At 31.1% G+C, this 17,555-nt stretch overlaps 1 protein-coding gene across 2 annotated transcripts in view; it reads right to left on the reverse strand.

Moving 5' to 3' along the window:
• Positions 1 to 12,124, reverse strand: part of Unr (cold shock domain-containing Unr) — a 28,121-nt gene extending 15,997 nt beyond the window's left edge. Inside the window, exon 1 of one of the 2 annotated variants that reach the window (XM_088187870.1) lies at positions 12,034 to 12,124. The gene's annotated coding sequence lies outside the window, so the exon portion shown is untranslated. The remainder of the gene's footprint in view (positions 1 to 12,033) is intronic. The other variant, XM_088187871.1, reaches the window with a different exon arrangement.
• Between the last annotated feature and the right edge of the window lie 5,431 nt (positions 12,125 to 17,555).

Raw genomic sequence — 17,555 nt, forward strand, 5'->3', positions numbered from 1 at the left:
ACTTTGCAGTGAATATGCATTGCAAATGGATGAATCTACAGATGTCGCAGGACTAGCTGTGCTATTGGCATTTGTTCATTACACATATGATAAAAGTATTGAAGAAGATTTACTCACGTGTACATATCTACATGGAAAAACTACAGGAGAAGATATATTCAACTGTATTAATGATTACATTACAAAACAAGAGATAGGCTGAGAAAAGTGTATTGATATTTGTACAGATGGTGCTCGTGCAATGGTAGGAAAAATGAAAGGTGTTGTATCACGTATCCTGAAAGTAACTACAAGAGCTACTAGCAGTTACTGTATTTTGCATATACATGCACTGTTGACTAAGCAAATTTCCACAAATTTAAATAATGTTATGGATGAAGCCGTGAAAATGATAAACTATGTAAAATCTAGACCACTTCAATCCAGATTATTTAAAATTTTGTGCGATGAAATGAGTAGTAAACATAAAGCACTTTTATTACATACTGAAGTGAGATGGATATCCAGAGGACAAGCACTATTAAGACTTTATGAACTTCGAAATGAATTATTAGTCTTCTTGAAGGCACAAAATAATTTGCAACATCATTTTATCAAATTTTTAACAAATCCTTCCTGGTTGATACATCTTGCATATCTGGCGGATATTTTTACAAAGTAAGATGATGTTAACTTATCATTACAAGGAAAAAGTATAACAATTTTTAATATGAGAGATAAAATTGAATCTTTTGATAAAAAAATACAATTTTGGATTTTATCAGTTGAATCTAATAATTTTGATTGTTTTCCTGTCATAGATGAATGTTTACATGAATTGAATTTTCAAGTTGATAAAGAAGTTTCACAAGTATTTTTAGAACACCTATATAACCTGAAAACAACTCTTTCGGAATATTTTCCGAAAACTAGGTAGTAAGGACGATTCCTTTTTCCGTGGCAGTTAAACCAGTGGGCTTAAACGCAAGGGATTGTGAAAATTTAATTGATTTAATTAATGACTGATTTGAAACAAAAATATAAAGATCAGCCATTAATTGATTTCTTGGTGAGTCTGACTGAAGAGTAGAGTCTCCAATTCGAGTAATCGAGTACTCGATACTCGAGTATTTTTGTCTATTTTTCAAGTACTTGATAATCGAGTATTTTGAAAATTACTCGATTAATACTCGAAATTAAAAAATTTTGAAATATTTCAGAAACAAAAATAACTTTAACTCGGTCCGGTAAAGGTTAACGTCTTGCTTTTATTTGGCGTTTATGCCCGAAGTCCCGAGTTAGAGCGGTTACTATCAGGTATAATTTTTTCATAGTTCCATAGTTGCATAGTTCCGGTCGTCGGCTATGTTAGTGGGTACGACGGAGAAATTTCTTTTGTGTTTTCTGTTCGACAGTCCCGACTTATCTAATTTATGGCAATGAACAATATGAAATATCAACAAAAATTTTTTTAGGTTTTATGACTATGCAGTTGTAGCTTGAAGTGTTGTAAATTGTTTATACTGATCCCTCAGCTTAAAATATAAATCAAAACAATTGTGTGTTTTAAAGGCATTTAAAGTAAAGTCAGTTCTTTGCGAACCGTTTAGCTCTAGAGTGAAAGGGATTCACCCAAATACATCTTCGAAGGATATAGATTTAAATTCTTCGTATTAATCAGAAAAAGTAGAATATTGTATATTGTTAAGAAAAAAAATATATTCAAGAAGAATTACAAAATGCTATTTTGTCAATAGTCGAAGGAAATAAGAGAAAAGCAGAGAAGGGAATGAAAGAAGAGAACATAAAAAGAGAGTTTAAAAAATTTTATATCTATAAAAAGCGAACAGATATAAATTAGAAGCCTTATCCAACGCGTTAATGACAATAAGACCAACATCAACAGCAACGGAAAGGGTTTTTTCCATAACGGGAATAATAAAACCAAAGGTTAGCAGTAATATTAAATTCGAGACACTTTTTGCATTATTGTTTTTAAAAAGTATGTTCGTGAAGTTAAAATAATTGTAAAAATTAACATACTAAGTATTTTAAAATTTTAATATTCGATACTCGAGTAGTTGATGGTTCGAGTAATTGGAGACTCTACTGAAGAGTTCCAGACATGGCAGATATGATAATAAAAATGACCAATATTGTAATTTAAGAACTCAAAATCATCAGAGTCATTGGGAGTTTTATTTATTTGTATTTTTATGTTTATTAATAAATGATAACATTTTTAATTTTTATTTATACTATTATGAATTACCCAAATTAAAAAATAAGCTAAGTGTTCCGTCGCTGAAAAAGTTTGGGAAGCCCTGCTGTATAGTATTCAAGTCATGTTATTTTTGCAATAACAAAAGTGTTGCAGTGATTAATGACGATAAGATTGCAAACCTTACTAATATGAATATTTATAAATAATTGGATTCTTATTTATGTATGCCATAATTCGGATAAAATAGGTAAAAATAAATAATTAATTCAATTTAGAATGTTAATATATTTAATATATTATACATTTACATAGTTTTCAGTATGTTAGTTTTGAACGCCTATAACTGTTTAATAACGTATCGTAATCACCTCTACAAAACACTATCTTTATAATATTTACTAGGTTAAGTATAATATTAAAAGCCGATAATAGCAACAGGCATTAGATGGTTTTATTGTGTGAACAAATTATAGTCAATAAAAAAAATCAAGGATAGTGTAATATTTCTAAGCAAAATTTACTGACAACAATCAGTGAATTTTGAGTGCAAAGAATAAAAAAATTAAATTTATCATCTCGAAAATTTTACACGACAAAACTTAGATATTTGATTTGTTAGATTTTTAAGCTAGTATGATTCAGATTTCATTGTAATTCAACGTTAATTAGGTCATAGTTTCTTAACCGGTGGTCCGCGAAGATTTTTATGATCGAATTTTATGCTGTATTTTATGGATTTTTAAATTATATTTTTTGTTACTTACTAGTTTAATTTACTTAAATATGGTTATATCAGCATACTGTGTTGCAAAATTAATTGTTTTGAATAAAAAAATCAATTATATAAATATTTATTATTTTATTTTAATGTTGATGGTCCGCAAAACATTTTTTGATTTTTTTGGTGGTCCGTAGATGTAAAAAGGTTAAGAAACTATGAATTAGGTGATCTTTTAGTTAACATATTAATAAACGAATTCAGATCAATGCAATATATTAATAAAATCTGGCGGGTGGTCTTTGATATAACATTTTGTGATAAACACACTTCACTGTAATGATGAAGTTATACTTGCTGTAAACTGCTACTTTTTCAGAGAATATCCGTAAACAAAAAGTTTGACGATCATCTTAAGGAATGTCTACAGCAGAGCACATATAAAATTATATATCCCCATATTAGATTTAGATACACTAGACATTTTTTTAGAGTGAAAAATTGAATCATTATGAGTTATTATTATTGTGTTTACTATTATTTTTATATGTAAACATAGATAATATAATAATAGTGATACTAAACGTACATTGTAAAGAATTTTGCGGACCGGAAAAAAATTCAAGGCGGGCCGCGGGTTGGCCACCCCTGGTCTACAGTATGAATTAAGTTTATACCCAACATCACTATTTGACAATGCTGGCATGCGAAATACTACAAAAGAAAAATTGTATAATAACATGGAGCCTGTCACTATTAAACTGGATCAGGATAATGTAACATGGTGGATTTCTTCTGCGTCGCGTCGTATGGAGCAAAGATGGTACTTTCTCCATCGTTCTCAATAGGAACGTTAATTAATGTTAATTTGCAAACGCATTTCGGTTCAAATATTGCTGTTGTATTCGACGCTCAGACTACAGTAAAAACAAAAAAGCAATAGAGGAGCATCTGAACAACAAAAGACTACCTAATTACGTCAGCAAGAAATTTTCAGAAAGAATTTTGGAGACACGCATGAATTCGTCTAAAAACTTCGACAAATATCTTCGTTCTAAAGAACGTATCATATTTTGACACATCTGCGGTGTTAAGAAAGGAAAACTGCAGATTATGAAAATGTTTGAGAAGCACCCCGATTTGTACCAATCAGCTGAATTATTTCAACTGGAAAACTGCCCTTTAAATATATTATTGAAAATGTAATACGTGTTCTTTTAGCAATGTCAGCTCCAAAATCAGAACATAGTATTGAAAATTTGAGGTACACAAAATTCATCAAATCAACAAGACCCAACAGACCGGTGCAATTAGCATCTCTTCCACCTACAAGTGAAGCAGCTCGACAGCATATCAATCGGATTTACTTCTAGATCCAAACTTGGTTAGGAAAGGATTTACAACCTGAGAAATGGAGATGTGTTTTACAGAAAAAGGTCTCTATTTCTCAGGTTGTAGTTTCAAAGAAATTTTAACTTGTAGTCGGCAAATTTCGTTTTTTGAAAAAAAACGCTCATGATGAAAAATGTAGTGTATGAATTTAAAAAATGGTGACAACGAAATCGTAAAATAATATAAAAAAGCATGATAATTTTAAAATCCTTATATTTCCAACGCATATTTGCAGATTCTGCGTTTTCACAATGAGCGATACGTATAGTAAGATACGGCGCTCAAATTTTACCGGACACGACTTTCCGGACATAGATTATTACATGGATAACAAAAAAATATGTCATTACTATAATAAAAAAAATAATTCAATATAAATATTTGGATTGTTGAATTTTTAAATCTCGAGTTCAATATATGCAATCAAATTTAATTCAATCCAATGAGTCATTTATTTTTTAGTTCATCAAGGAAACGCAAAATACAGTTTCATCAGTTTTTCAAAATAACAAAAACGGACAAATAGAGATTACATATCTTTTTTAGCGGCGATCTTTATTAAAATAAATGGCAAATTTCAGATGTGATCAACAAAATCTGTCCGCAAAAATCATCAATCCTGTAAATACACAATTAAATAACACAAACGTATTAATTCTAACTGTGCATAATTCGATCAATAAAGTTGTATTATTTAAGAAAAATGTATTTCAATATGAAGGCTATAAACCGCAATTTTCCCAGCAACCTAATAGTTTATTAATATAGGAATTATGCGGCGAAGGTGAAAGAATACGATCTATAGTCTATTTATTTTCAAGAGTCAGTGCGCAAGAACTTTGTTTAACGCGTAATCATAACATGCTTTTAAATTTCTGCCCCGTGATTGGTCGTTCGCCGTAAGATCAATCGTTTCATTGAGAACGACCAAGCACAAGGCAGAAATTTAAGAGCACATTTTGATTACGCGTTAAACAATGTTCTTGCGCACTGACTCTTGAAAATAAATAGACTATAGTATGTATGATACATATAGACAACATAGTTTGTATGGTAAAGTTTCAACAGCCAGGTTGCTGCTGAGATTGCATTTCGAGACCAACTTTGAAATATGAATCACCGAAATAAACAACTAAGAAAAATGAATTCATATACAATAGTATGCATATATAAAATAAATATGTGATAAACCGATTTTTCTAGCCAAGGAGATGACATTTATAATAAAATTTGTATGCAAGTTCAGATTTTTTCTGGATGAATCACTTAGTCAATTATTTTTAAATTAAAAAGCTAAATATTGCATGATATTTTAAGAGCTGTGTTATGTTAACAAACGGAAACATTCATAATCCATAAATGTAAAAAGGAAAATCGTTTTACGACGTACCTCGAATATTTATATAAGAAAAGCAGGTTATATTTTTACATAACAATTATAAAAATATTACGTTATTTAATAAATTATTTTTAGGATATTACGCTTTAACAGAAGTCCAATAGGAGTAACAATAAAAAAATATAAAAAGAGACGAGAATATGTACATGAAAGCTAAAAAATATATCTAAATGACATGCTACTGGAGACGAATTGTGCATTAAGACGAAATACCACCCACGGCTAAATTCAATTACAAATAGACGTGGAAACAAAAAATAAAGCCCATTGAAATTGTGGAATACAATAAACGTGTGTCTGGTGTTGACAGGGCGGATCAACGTCTTTTATATAATATTTCCCCTAAAAAATATTATTATATTCGACTTGTTAGACATGGCAGTTATATCGGATTAAAGGGGGGAAATATTTTATTTTTTATACATACACTAAAAAAAATCATTGGATGACAGAGAACTAGCGTTCTTCAATAAATAATAATGTAGTTTAATAGGATCACATTTTAACGAGCAACCAATTAAAACAAAATTCAAAAACTAAAGTGCTTTGAATGTGTGCTGTATTTTGATACTTTTACTACCAGTGGCGATCAAAATAACCCCTAATATTATTATGATATTAAAACCATGTTTAAAAGCGAGAGTATGCGACGAATTATCAGAATATATTTCAACTAAGGATTTAGGAGTGACTTTCGAAGAACGTTGGAAATTTAGCCAGCACATTGCAGAGACTCATAGCAAATCCTTAAAAATGCTCGGTTTTATCTTGAGAAATGCGCGTTACTTTAGGAATACTTTAGTATTGCGCACTCTTTATGATACTCTAGTCCGCAGCATACTAGAAACTAGCTCCATCATTTGGATCCCAGGCGTAATGAGTCAATGTAATGAATTGAAGCTGGAAAAAGTACAACGTAAATTTCTTCGATATTTATACTTGAAGGAATACGGGTATTATCCGTTCTTGTTTCCCAGTGCTTTTATTTTGGGAGCCCTGGGATACGTTTCTTTGTCGACTCGCAGAAGTGTTTATGTAATTAAACACTTCTGGAAATTGCTCAAGGGCATCGTAGACAATCCTTCAGTGCTCGAGCAGCTTCAAATGTGGGCTCCTGAAGGTGGATATAGTTCTCGGTCGCGTCCACTATTCTTGCCTGTTAAGTGTAGAACTGGAGCACTTGCCAACTCTTCTCTGGCCAAGGCCATTTATCTGCTCAATTCTGTCCATAGTAATATTGACATTTTCTCTTGCACTTATGGAGTTTTGGTTCAATTCGTATGGGACAATGCACACCTGTTGAGGTGATTTGTGTCTGTTGTTTTGTCTTGTTTATATTTGTATGTATTATTATGTATTAGTACTTTTGACTATCGTGACTTATTAGGTTTGCCTGTCAGGTCACGATGGTTATAATTTTAATAAATAAATAAATAAATAAATACAGTTGTGAGTTGACAAAGTTGTATTTTATCCCATATGATTTTTAATGGACGAAGGGATACAAATAAGCGGTGTCTCACTCGATAACATGAACACCAGAATTCTTCGTGAGTTTTTAATTGAACTAACTATATAGTAAGTAGTTTATGTGTACATCATATGTTAGATCAGCATCATCAATACAGTACAAATTGATCCTTGATTTCATCACAATCAAAACTTTTAATTAAGTTCCCTAATGCTTCAGATCTCTATTTAAAATCCTGATCGCGGACCCATGTTGTTAACAACCCCTTCTCTAGAGTATAGACAGGTATCACACACTAGAGATAAAAGCAAGTACAACATTCATCCGAATGAAGGTTTTTACGGACAATACATGAATTCGCTTTTAATAATGATAATTGTGAAGTGTTGTAATTTTTGACCTTCTATACGGAATAGAAGCATAAACACACAAGAGAAGGCGTATAGAAGCCTTTGAAATGTAGATCTGCAGATGAATGCTCCGTAACAATTTGAAGGGCAAAGTCAAAAATCTTAAAATGGTGACGCGGATGAAAAAACACAGGAGAAGGCGTCTAGAAGCCTTTGAAATGTAGATCTACAGATAAATGCTCCGTAACAATATGAAGGGCAAAGTCAAAAATGTTAAAGTGGTGACGCGGATGAACAAAGAAATCGAGCATTAATACGGACAATAAATAAAGGAAAACTCTCGCTTGTAGTTTACTAACATACGGCAATGGTTTGGGAACAGCACCACCTCCTTACTTACGACTAGTAAGTAAACAAGATAAATATAGTTAGAATAATTGCAAAGTCTGATAGCGAATAAGGAACTAAAAGAAAAACAATAAATCTGTATCATGATACAAATATATTCTCTAAATTCTAAATTAAGAAATTATCAGTTGTAATATATAATGTTGCTAGAAAAATAATTAATATTTTTATTTTTGTGAATTATAAATTGAGCTAATAATTATTTTGTAGTGGATACTAAATGTGTTTTTTTAGAGGTTTCTTCTTCGAATTGCAATCGGAATACGCTATTGTAAAAAAATGCTGAACAGCGTGGCCTTATTTCAGTTAATAACGATCAACACTAGAGCTTGCACGAAAGTTATGCATTAGTAAGTCTTATTTCTGGAAAATGGGTCCCGCTCGAACTTAATAACAATAAAATCGACGTTTATTCTGGGCTACCTTTGCGATACATAAGTGATCCATTTCGTGTTTATAACGTGCAACTATAAGCAGTTTTCACAGAGGTTGGATAAAATAAAGAAGTTCCAAAACATTAGGAGAAACCGTTTGGTAGTTTTCGCCCGATATAACCCACTACAAGTTTAAGCTGAGAAATTTTGTTGAAAAATTGACAGAATGCATTTAGAACTGCGAAGCCTGTTTACCGCACTGAGCAATAGAAAATTTTCATTTCTCTTGCATGACGATGCGCAGGATTGAGCACTTGAATACAATATTGCTTCACTATTGTAGGACTGGAATGGAAGTGTTTTTAGTCTGTGTATCTTATGATACTTTTCTATGTAGTAAAGGTTAGATCTTTATCCGTGTAAGTCTGACGTCGTTTATTCAAAAGAATTACACCTGGAGGACAATAGCCATACGCGTGACATTTCATGCTACTATTTTTGTCATATTATTTTATATGATAAAAGTGAATGTTTTAACGGCATTTGAAAAGAAAAGTATCGATCCGTTATGTTTCTTTGTTTATACTCTTATTTTAGATTTCGCTAATATTTTTTAGAAATATGAGTGAACATAGTAATAACTATTGAGTTTAACATGCATGGATTCAGGAAATGCAATCTGATGATGAGCCCGACGACACTTACTCGGACATAAGGGACATTTCAGACAACAAAAATGCGATTACTCTTACGAAAACTGAGGATTGAAAAGCTCTTTTTTAGGGGAAAAGACGCAGCTACATTTTGGAGAAAGATAAAATCACGCCAGTTGTAACATCATCATAATCTATAAGCCATACTCAGCACATATTGCGAGAAAAACACAAAGTAACTATTAGCTTTGACTAAGCACAATGATGATGCCTTACATACATAGATCGTTAGCAGAAAATAAACAGCCGGAAATTGTTACACTCAATAATCGGACTAACGTTAGGGTCGAAATGAAGAACCAACATTGTTTGCACTACAATGTTTTACGAACAACCCGGAGATGACCAGCAGATGTTTTTTTTCTATATTAAATATTTCTGTCAATTATGATATGGCAAAAGTATGAGAGATTGTAGTATATTTTCAATTACTGAAATTAACCAGTTAATAACGTTAGCGCTAATCCGAGTGAATTACAAATTTCATATTAAAAAAATAAATAAAACGCACGGATAGATAATTACATAAACCGTTTTTACCGATATTAATTTATTTAACCTATTAGTGGAAAAAATCAATTAATTGCCAGTAGCATATTATTTACTTAAAAAAAATTATTTATTAATTAATTATGCATAAAACAATGCTGTGGGAATTATTGATCAATGATAGCGTCGAACAGAAAATCCTTAATTTATTATCACATACTTTTTGATCAGGGAAGTCATTTCAGCTTTATTAAATCAGTAGAATTAAGATCAGCTGCGAATCAATTAATTCAGCAAAATTGACGGAACATTTTAAATCCATAATTTAATAACTGATTGAAGTAAAATCTTTGCGCCTTAAAACAAAAAATACGAAAACGTAACACGAACTTCACAAAAATATGCGACGCAATTCTGTTTCTGGGATAAGGGTTACAGGGTGGGGCCTTTCAAATATTTTGTTTCTTTCAACGAACGAATTCTGTAAATTTCGGTTATAGTAGAAATGGCTGATAAACATTCTATTCACAAATGTTTTTCGAATGCGTAAAAGCACATTTTTGTTGAGAAAAGGCTTCTCATTGTGTTTCATTTTGAAATAAAATAAAGGCACATGGATATTTTGAAAGAAAAAAACGACAACATGTGTTGTGTTGCAAAAATAATCAAATATACAAATTGTTTCATTCTTAGATTTTTCAAATTTCATTCGAGACAGTATAAACAAATATTCGATCAATTATCCGAATATCCATATAGTTGAAAATCGGGAGAATAATCGAATATTCGATTGAGAACCCAAATAATGATTTAGAAAAGAAAATCGATTTCATAACTTATGAGAGTTAGCCACTGCGAATTAGACCACGAACTCGTCGAATCCATGTTTTAACAATATTGAAGGCTAAAGGGGGGCAACAATAGTATACAATTTTACGTAATTACTGTTTATAAATGGTGATATAAAGTGGCGTAGCGAAAGGGGGTGTTCAATGGTTCAGCCCCCCCCCCCCCTGCGGACGTCAAAATATAATTTAATACGCGAAGATTAAATTTGTATTTTTTGCTTACTTTATAAATATTAATAAAATATATTTGTTCATTTGGTGAAAATATATTTAAATTTAATTAAATAAGGAATATTTTTTTCAATTTTTCGTTATTTTTATTAACACCCCTCTCCCCCTTGGCAAAATCCTGGCTACGCCACTGGTGATATACAATTTTAAAATAATTTATCACCACATGATTGTTCAGAATTTATTAATTTATTTTAATTTCTTTGTTTATTATTGGTTATATGTAATTAAATTAACATTAAATTTAAAAAAATATAGGTTATATACAAAATATGTTTTCGAAAGTCTGAGCTTGGTATAATTCATTACATTTTTCAATCCTGGAGAAAGCATTACAGCTGACAGTTAAGAGTCCCGGAAACGGCCAATCGAAAAGGTCTATTATCTTGCACAACACAATGCAATACGATCGAACCTTTAAATGAAACATTATTGCATCTACCAAACTCATCAGACATCCTGATTTCAGATTATCACTTGTTGATGCATTTTCGATAAATTTGTATAGGGTTAAGTCTAACAGCCAAGCTGCTTCCGAAAGTACATTTTGAGATTTCAACAACTTTAGAAGGTAACATCAACGGAATAAATATAATACTAACAAAAAATAAGTAGAAAAGATAAAAAATTTGAGTCTCCGTATTTGATATAAACAATTAATCATAACATGTTTAATTGTTCATATTTATTTTTATTGTTCAAGTATTAAAAGGGTTAATACCACTGACAATAAATTATGAAATCTAATCATATAACTGACACGTTGGTTAGAGGTAAGCTATATTATATACGAACAAGATGATTGACATAAAAGGTGAACTATCAATAAGAACAGCCGGATAGTTTTATATTAATTGCGACTTTAATCTGACGGTTGTTTAAAATCTTTAATGCAAAACATATCGAAATGTGATACTTGACAAGTTTTCATTGAATCTAATATCTCTTGTGTGGACTCATCAGTTATTCTTTCGACCGTAAAGGGTTAATCCGTGCGCCCGAATTCAAATCAACCGAAACAAAAAACGCGCGTTGTGGCCGACCATTTTCGTTATTAGTGTATAGATAAAATTTAAAACATGGCTACCGTTTCTGTTGTTAAGACTCGCAGATGTTCGAAAACACAGGAGCGAATCGATCGATCGGCGAGTGTTGCACGGCGACCGGCGCACTGAGCAAAGACTGAAGTGCATTTGTGCAAGTCCGGCCGGCGTCGAGAAAGGGTGGGGGATCGATCGAGCCGCTAGACCGGAGGGCGTAGCAACGCGCGCGGGGCCCCGGGATTGTCTGGTTCTTTTTTTTTCTTCGCAGGAGAATCGGGGGGGGCGAGGCTCGGCGCAAGACACCGGCGCCCCAGCCGAGGGGCTCGGAAGGGTTGCCGCCGTCGATGAGTCGCGCCCGAGAGGAACTGAGCGCTCAGAAGGGATGAAAACTCACCGCGACACGACGACGCACCCGCGACGTGCCGCCATGTTGAGTATTAATTTTGCCGGTGTGCCCACACGCTCGAACAGCAACGACCGTCCGCAGTGTTGCCCGTGGGAAAAATGCGATCTATTTATTTACCTATACGCTACACGCTACATAAAAAAACAGTTTACTAAAAATATAGTTGTGGTCAGAATTTATATTAAAAAGTCAGAATATAAGCGGCCAGAATTTATATTAAGCGGTTAAAATTTTAATTGGAATGGTCAGAATTTATATTAAGCGGTAAGAATTATTTTGACAGATGATCAGAATATTTTTTTTCGAATAGCATTACTGTTATTGTTTTACCATCAAGATTGGTACAACTGGTCGATTCGTATGTCAGCAGTTTATTATCATTATTGATGTGTTTTAGGGACAACTTGTTTGGTTGGGCTCACAACATTATCAGATCTCAACACAAGCCAAGCGTGCTCTCCGCCACCACTATATCGTTATTCCCGTTTTGTTCGCCGCTCTAAATACATATTAAATAGATTCGTTGAGAGTTATTCATGGGGTGTTCATTATTCTAATCGACGCTCACTCGTTCGAATAATATAATTATTACCATTTATTATTTTTTCTTTTGATTATCACCACGTCACACACCACTCCATACATTATTGAATAAAATTGTTGAAATATTTTTTAAATGAGCATTCAAACGATACAAACAGCATAATATAATCAGAATAACTTAATATAATAATAATAGCAATCAATCTAAGAACGGCTACCATTCTCAAAATTACTAATTAATTAATTATTAATCGATGTGTTACATGAAAAACCTCATAAAATAGACATAAAGACTCATATCAAATGTATACTAAAAAAGTGATGAAAAATGTATTTATATGCGCACACATACAACATATTTTTTATTAACGAAGTAATCAAAAGAAACTGTTTTTTTCTTCTTCCCAGCTGTTGGTTCAAAATCGCTATTATTATCAGTTCAGATATTTAAAAGTTCTCAATTATTTTAAAAATAACACTCTAAATTAATGAGCATATTTCGGTTTTGCGAGATTTTTAATTTTCGGTCATGTTTATTTCCAACAATTGTGCGAACCGACTTCAAAATATATCGTTTCCGGTGACTTTTTGTTTTTATTCAGTTTGTGCGGAACCCATTTGTCGTTATTTTGTTTTAAGGACAAATTCAATAAAATTAATTGTTTGTGCATTACTGTTGGACAGATTAAATGCCAGCGAACGGTAGCGAGCAAGCATTGGTCAGAACAGTGAACACCTTATGAATACCTCTCAACAACGAATCATTTTCCGAATAAAAATCCCGAAGATTTACCTTACACAGATGCACGAAAAAATTTTTGTATTTATTTAAATGTGTATATCTCTAAATATAATTCCCTGTTAAATCGCACATTTTTGTTTTCCTATATATTTTGAGAGGTCCAACTATTGAATTACTAACGCTTAACTTTTGTTCAGGCTCTCGGATTGTTATGGATCGTAATTGGTTTTGGAATCATCATTACACTACAATTATTAACATTACACACACGAAAAATACTTAAATTTATTAGCAGTTTCTGCTGCTTTATCGCTCGTTTGAAACTAATACAAATGTATTGTATTTGCTTCTTTCACATATTCAATGCAATACCCAATCAAACCGAATTTGATGTTACAAATATTCAAACTGAAAAATGAAAGTAAAAAATCGAAATATATTCGATTAAGTGAATTTTCAATATATTTTTGACATAAGGAATAACGTCTCAAACTAGTCCCTCTGAAGTTGCGGGTTCGAGCCCCGGCAGAGGCACTCGAACTTTTATTTATAAAAAAATGCGTTATCATTAAAAAAACTGGCTCTATCTGCAGTGACATATATTGGTAATAAATTATATAATATTATACGTAATAATATATAATTAGTAATATTGAGGTCACCGATTCCCAGACTTCCAGCCATTATTAATACACTTGTAGGTATTCATTATATTTGATCGACTTACTCAGTTGGTAAAAATTTACCACGTTGTACCGCATTAGGCGTACGCATGTCTGGTTACAACGGAAGATTTAATAAAAAAAAAATATTTGATGTTGATGTATTCCATGAAGTTTAACGTTAAGGTTATTTAAATGCATTATTATATCACAATATAAAGAGGTCATGATTCTAGGATGCAACTTAAAATTCATGGAATTCCTGAAGAACCCTTACTAGACAACAATCTCACTTATGTATAGTAGTATGACTCAAAAGTAGGCATTTATCTTTTCAAGAAAAGGCTGGAAAGATTGAATTATTTAGATTTTACCAAGAACCGATTTTACATGTTCTAATTAAAACAAATGTCTGTAGATATATAATTTGTTATTGGCAACACTTATGTTGAAAATAAGTTAAAATTTAAGTGGTATCTTTACAATATATGCCTTAATCTTTGTTTGAATATATTTATCGCGAAGATTGGCGGAAATTTCAGTTAATCATTTTTGTACCGTCATTTATCATAAATTGAAATTCTGTGTTATTTTTCTGAGCTTTTTCTGGAAACTATTCAGACATAGCAATCAACGTGTACTTCTTTACAAACTCGCCTTCGGTAAAGGATTTATATACAGGAGCAATTTCGAGAGAAGGCTATAAGGGTGGGAAGCGGGCGTAGAATGAGAGAGAGAGCGCGCAGTAGGAGTAACAGAGTAAGATACATACGCCCAAAGTATAGTACGCGGAGAAAAATATTTTATCAAATGGAAAATAAATAAGTGATTATTTAAAAACAATTGTATACATTTCTTGTATATAATATATTACATTCGGCATTAATAATGGAATAAATAACAGTGAAGTAGCGTAAAAGGGTTTAATTTTAGCAAGGATGCTTTTTCCAAGTGAACCCCTTTATAAGTAAAAATTACTTACACATACGTTTTATGAATAAAAAGTACTTACACACATACAGAAAAAACAATTTCGAGTAAAACTTGCGCGCAAAATAGGTTTTTTAATTAAAATTGACCTACATTTGCAGCCCATGAGTAACTAGCTTATGTGTGTATATGCATGGTAGTGATTATATTTATATCTATGTATTTTATGCTATAGAAGTTTGCATTTCACATATACAAATATATATATATATTTTTTTTTAAATATATTTTTAAGAAAGTGGCTGATTATTATGGTAGGCGAAAGAGCAAATTTACAAGTGCAAGCACTGGTGCAACGAATGCGTTGAATGGCCTTGTCTGTAGCTAAGGATAATAACAGATTGCACAACTCTACAGTGTAAATCGAGTCCTAGTTGATCATCCGGAAAAACTTTTTCTTAATGTTCAAGTGCCATAAGCTCGGATTTTTAATATTTTATTTATGGTGCGTTTGGCGTTCGCATTTTATTTTTTATAAATTGCTAGGCACTTTGTACAAATTCGAAAATCCCCTTAATATCCGTTAAATACAAAATCCCAACTACTAATGCGACTCTGCGGTGTACTGTCTTAAATAAAACTTAAATAGCTTATAGGTTAATCCTTATTCACTTGATTGTTTTCAATAAAAATGTTTACGCGTTAAAATTCGTCCGAAAAAAAATCGCGAAAATTAGGTAGATTTCAATATATAAAACGTTTAAAAATAATAATTAATTATAATATCTATTATATAAAACAATTTTTACTACTTTTTGCTTTTTTCTATTATTTTTCTTATATGGAGTTTATTTATAAGATTTTTTAATAGCCGTCATTTTAAAACAAGTTGGCAGATTAGTCGGGCTTATGAACCTAGCCAAGATATTTACAACATATATTTTTAAAACAAGATTTATGTCGATAAGTTATCGTGTTCTCAAAAACCGTAAAAATTACATTGTTTTAAACAAAATACTTTTGGTTATTAAACGTTTTTGACCTCAATATTTTTTTAGCATATTTACGTTTTTTAAATTTTAAAACAAAATCTACCATGAAAAACTTCAAAACACATTTTTACGCAATCCCTCACCCCACCCTAGCAAAACATGTAACAAAAAACTAAAGACTACATATATTATATATCATTGTACATATACATATGTATATATGTATAAAAACTGATTAAATTAAGTAAATTTATTTATTAGGCAATTATGTTTATCTACAGTAGCAAGCAAACGGATTTTTAAAAGCTATATTTCATATTAACAAATCATAAGGTCACCGTTTAAAAATAAAATTAGACCTAGAAAGAAACGAAATCAATAAACATAAGGTTAACTACTTAATTGGTGTCAATAATAAATGTATAACAAGACGTGGCAGTTACTTTCTTTGAGTAAAAAATATAAAAGCTGTCACGATACGATAAGTGTCTTAATTTACACAAAGACTACACAAAAACTAGTATAGTGTATGCAAGTACCTAGTAATTAGTATGTAACAAAGTTTTTTTATATCTAACCGGTTTTTACTTTCTAGGTACCCTTTGTATTAAAGTTTCTGCAAATACTGAACATGTATTTTTAGCAAAGTAATATAAAATAACGTGACAAAAGTGTGACTGGTCTATTTAAAGCTTCAATAGCTTTCATTGGGCGAGCAAATAAATTAGTTATATAAATTTAACTACCCCTGGGCAAGCAAAAAGTTAAATTATTATACTGTACCACATTGTACTGTAAACATAATTAAACTATGTCTATATTATTATGTAGTTATACATATTTCTATTATATAATAATATATTTATTCGATATTTTTTATATTTTACTCAGAAAATACTTATTATCACATACTGGCTTAACAGAGAAAACATTTTGTTTAAATGAAAACACAAGTAATTTACTAATAGTCTTTTCAATAATAAAATATTCAAACTTATTTTTAATTACTTTCTATAATGTGTTAAATCATATTGATAATTTTGTTAAAATCGATTCATTACTGCATGTTATTCTAACGAGCAACATTCAAATGATAAATATGTACAGATATTATAAATTATCATTAAAAACAAATAATTTTTTGTGTACTCCTGATTTTGTTTTCAACTATAAATTTAAATATATAACCGGAATTAAATTATTGATTGTACATTATTGTATATTAATGCTAATAAACATAGTTAGAATAATAGTAAATAAACATAACATACTAAAATATAAAGAAAAAATACGCTACACATAACTAGCTCAAAATAAATTTGTGCTGTAATTTTAATATTACAAAATTACAGCACAAATTTATTAATGTTTTATATGTGGCATAGTCATACTGTGTATTTGTGGTGAGGCGAAAAAGGTTGCACACGAATGGGGCTGCGCTCGGGAGAGCAACGCCACGGATGACATTAGCCGACCGCCATCGATAATTTAATCAATTTATCGATTCATAAATTAAGATCCTTTTATAAGAAAAAATAATTACAAATAACCACAATATTAAATGATTAAATACTAATATCATCTCAAAATCGCATAAAATCGCATATTGCTATAATTTTGTCAAGCTGTCAAAACTATAGC

The sequence above is a fragment of the Plectrocnemia conspersa genome, unplaced genomic scaffold (assembly GCF_051122295.1).
Source record: "Plectrocnemia conspersa isolate PC_06_02 unplaced genomic scaffold, ASM5112229v1 ptg000006l, whole genome shotgun sequence".
NCBI classification, from domain to species: Eukaryota; Metazoa; Arthropoda; class Insecta; order Trichoptera; family Polycentropodidae; genus Plectrocnemia; species Plectrocnemia conspersa.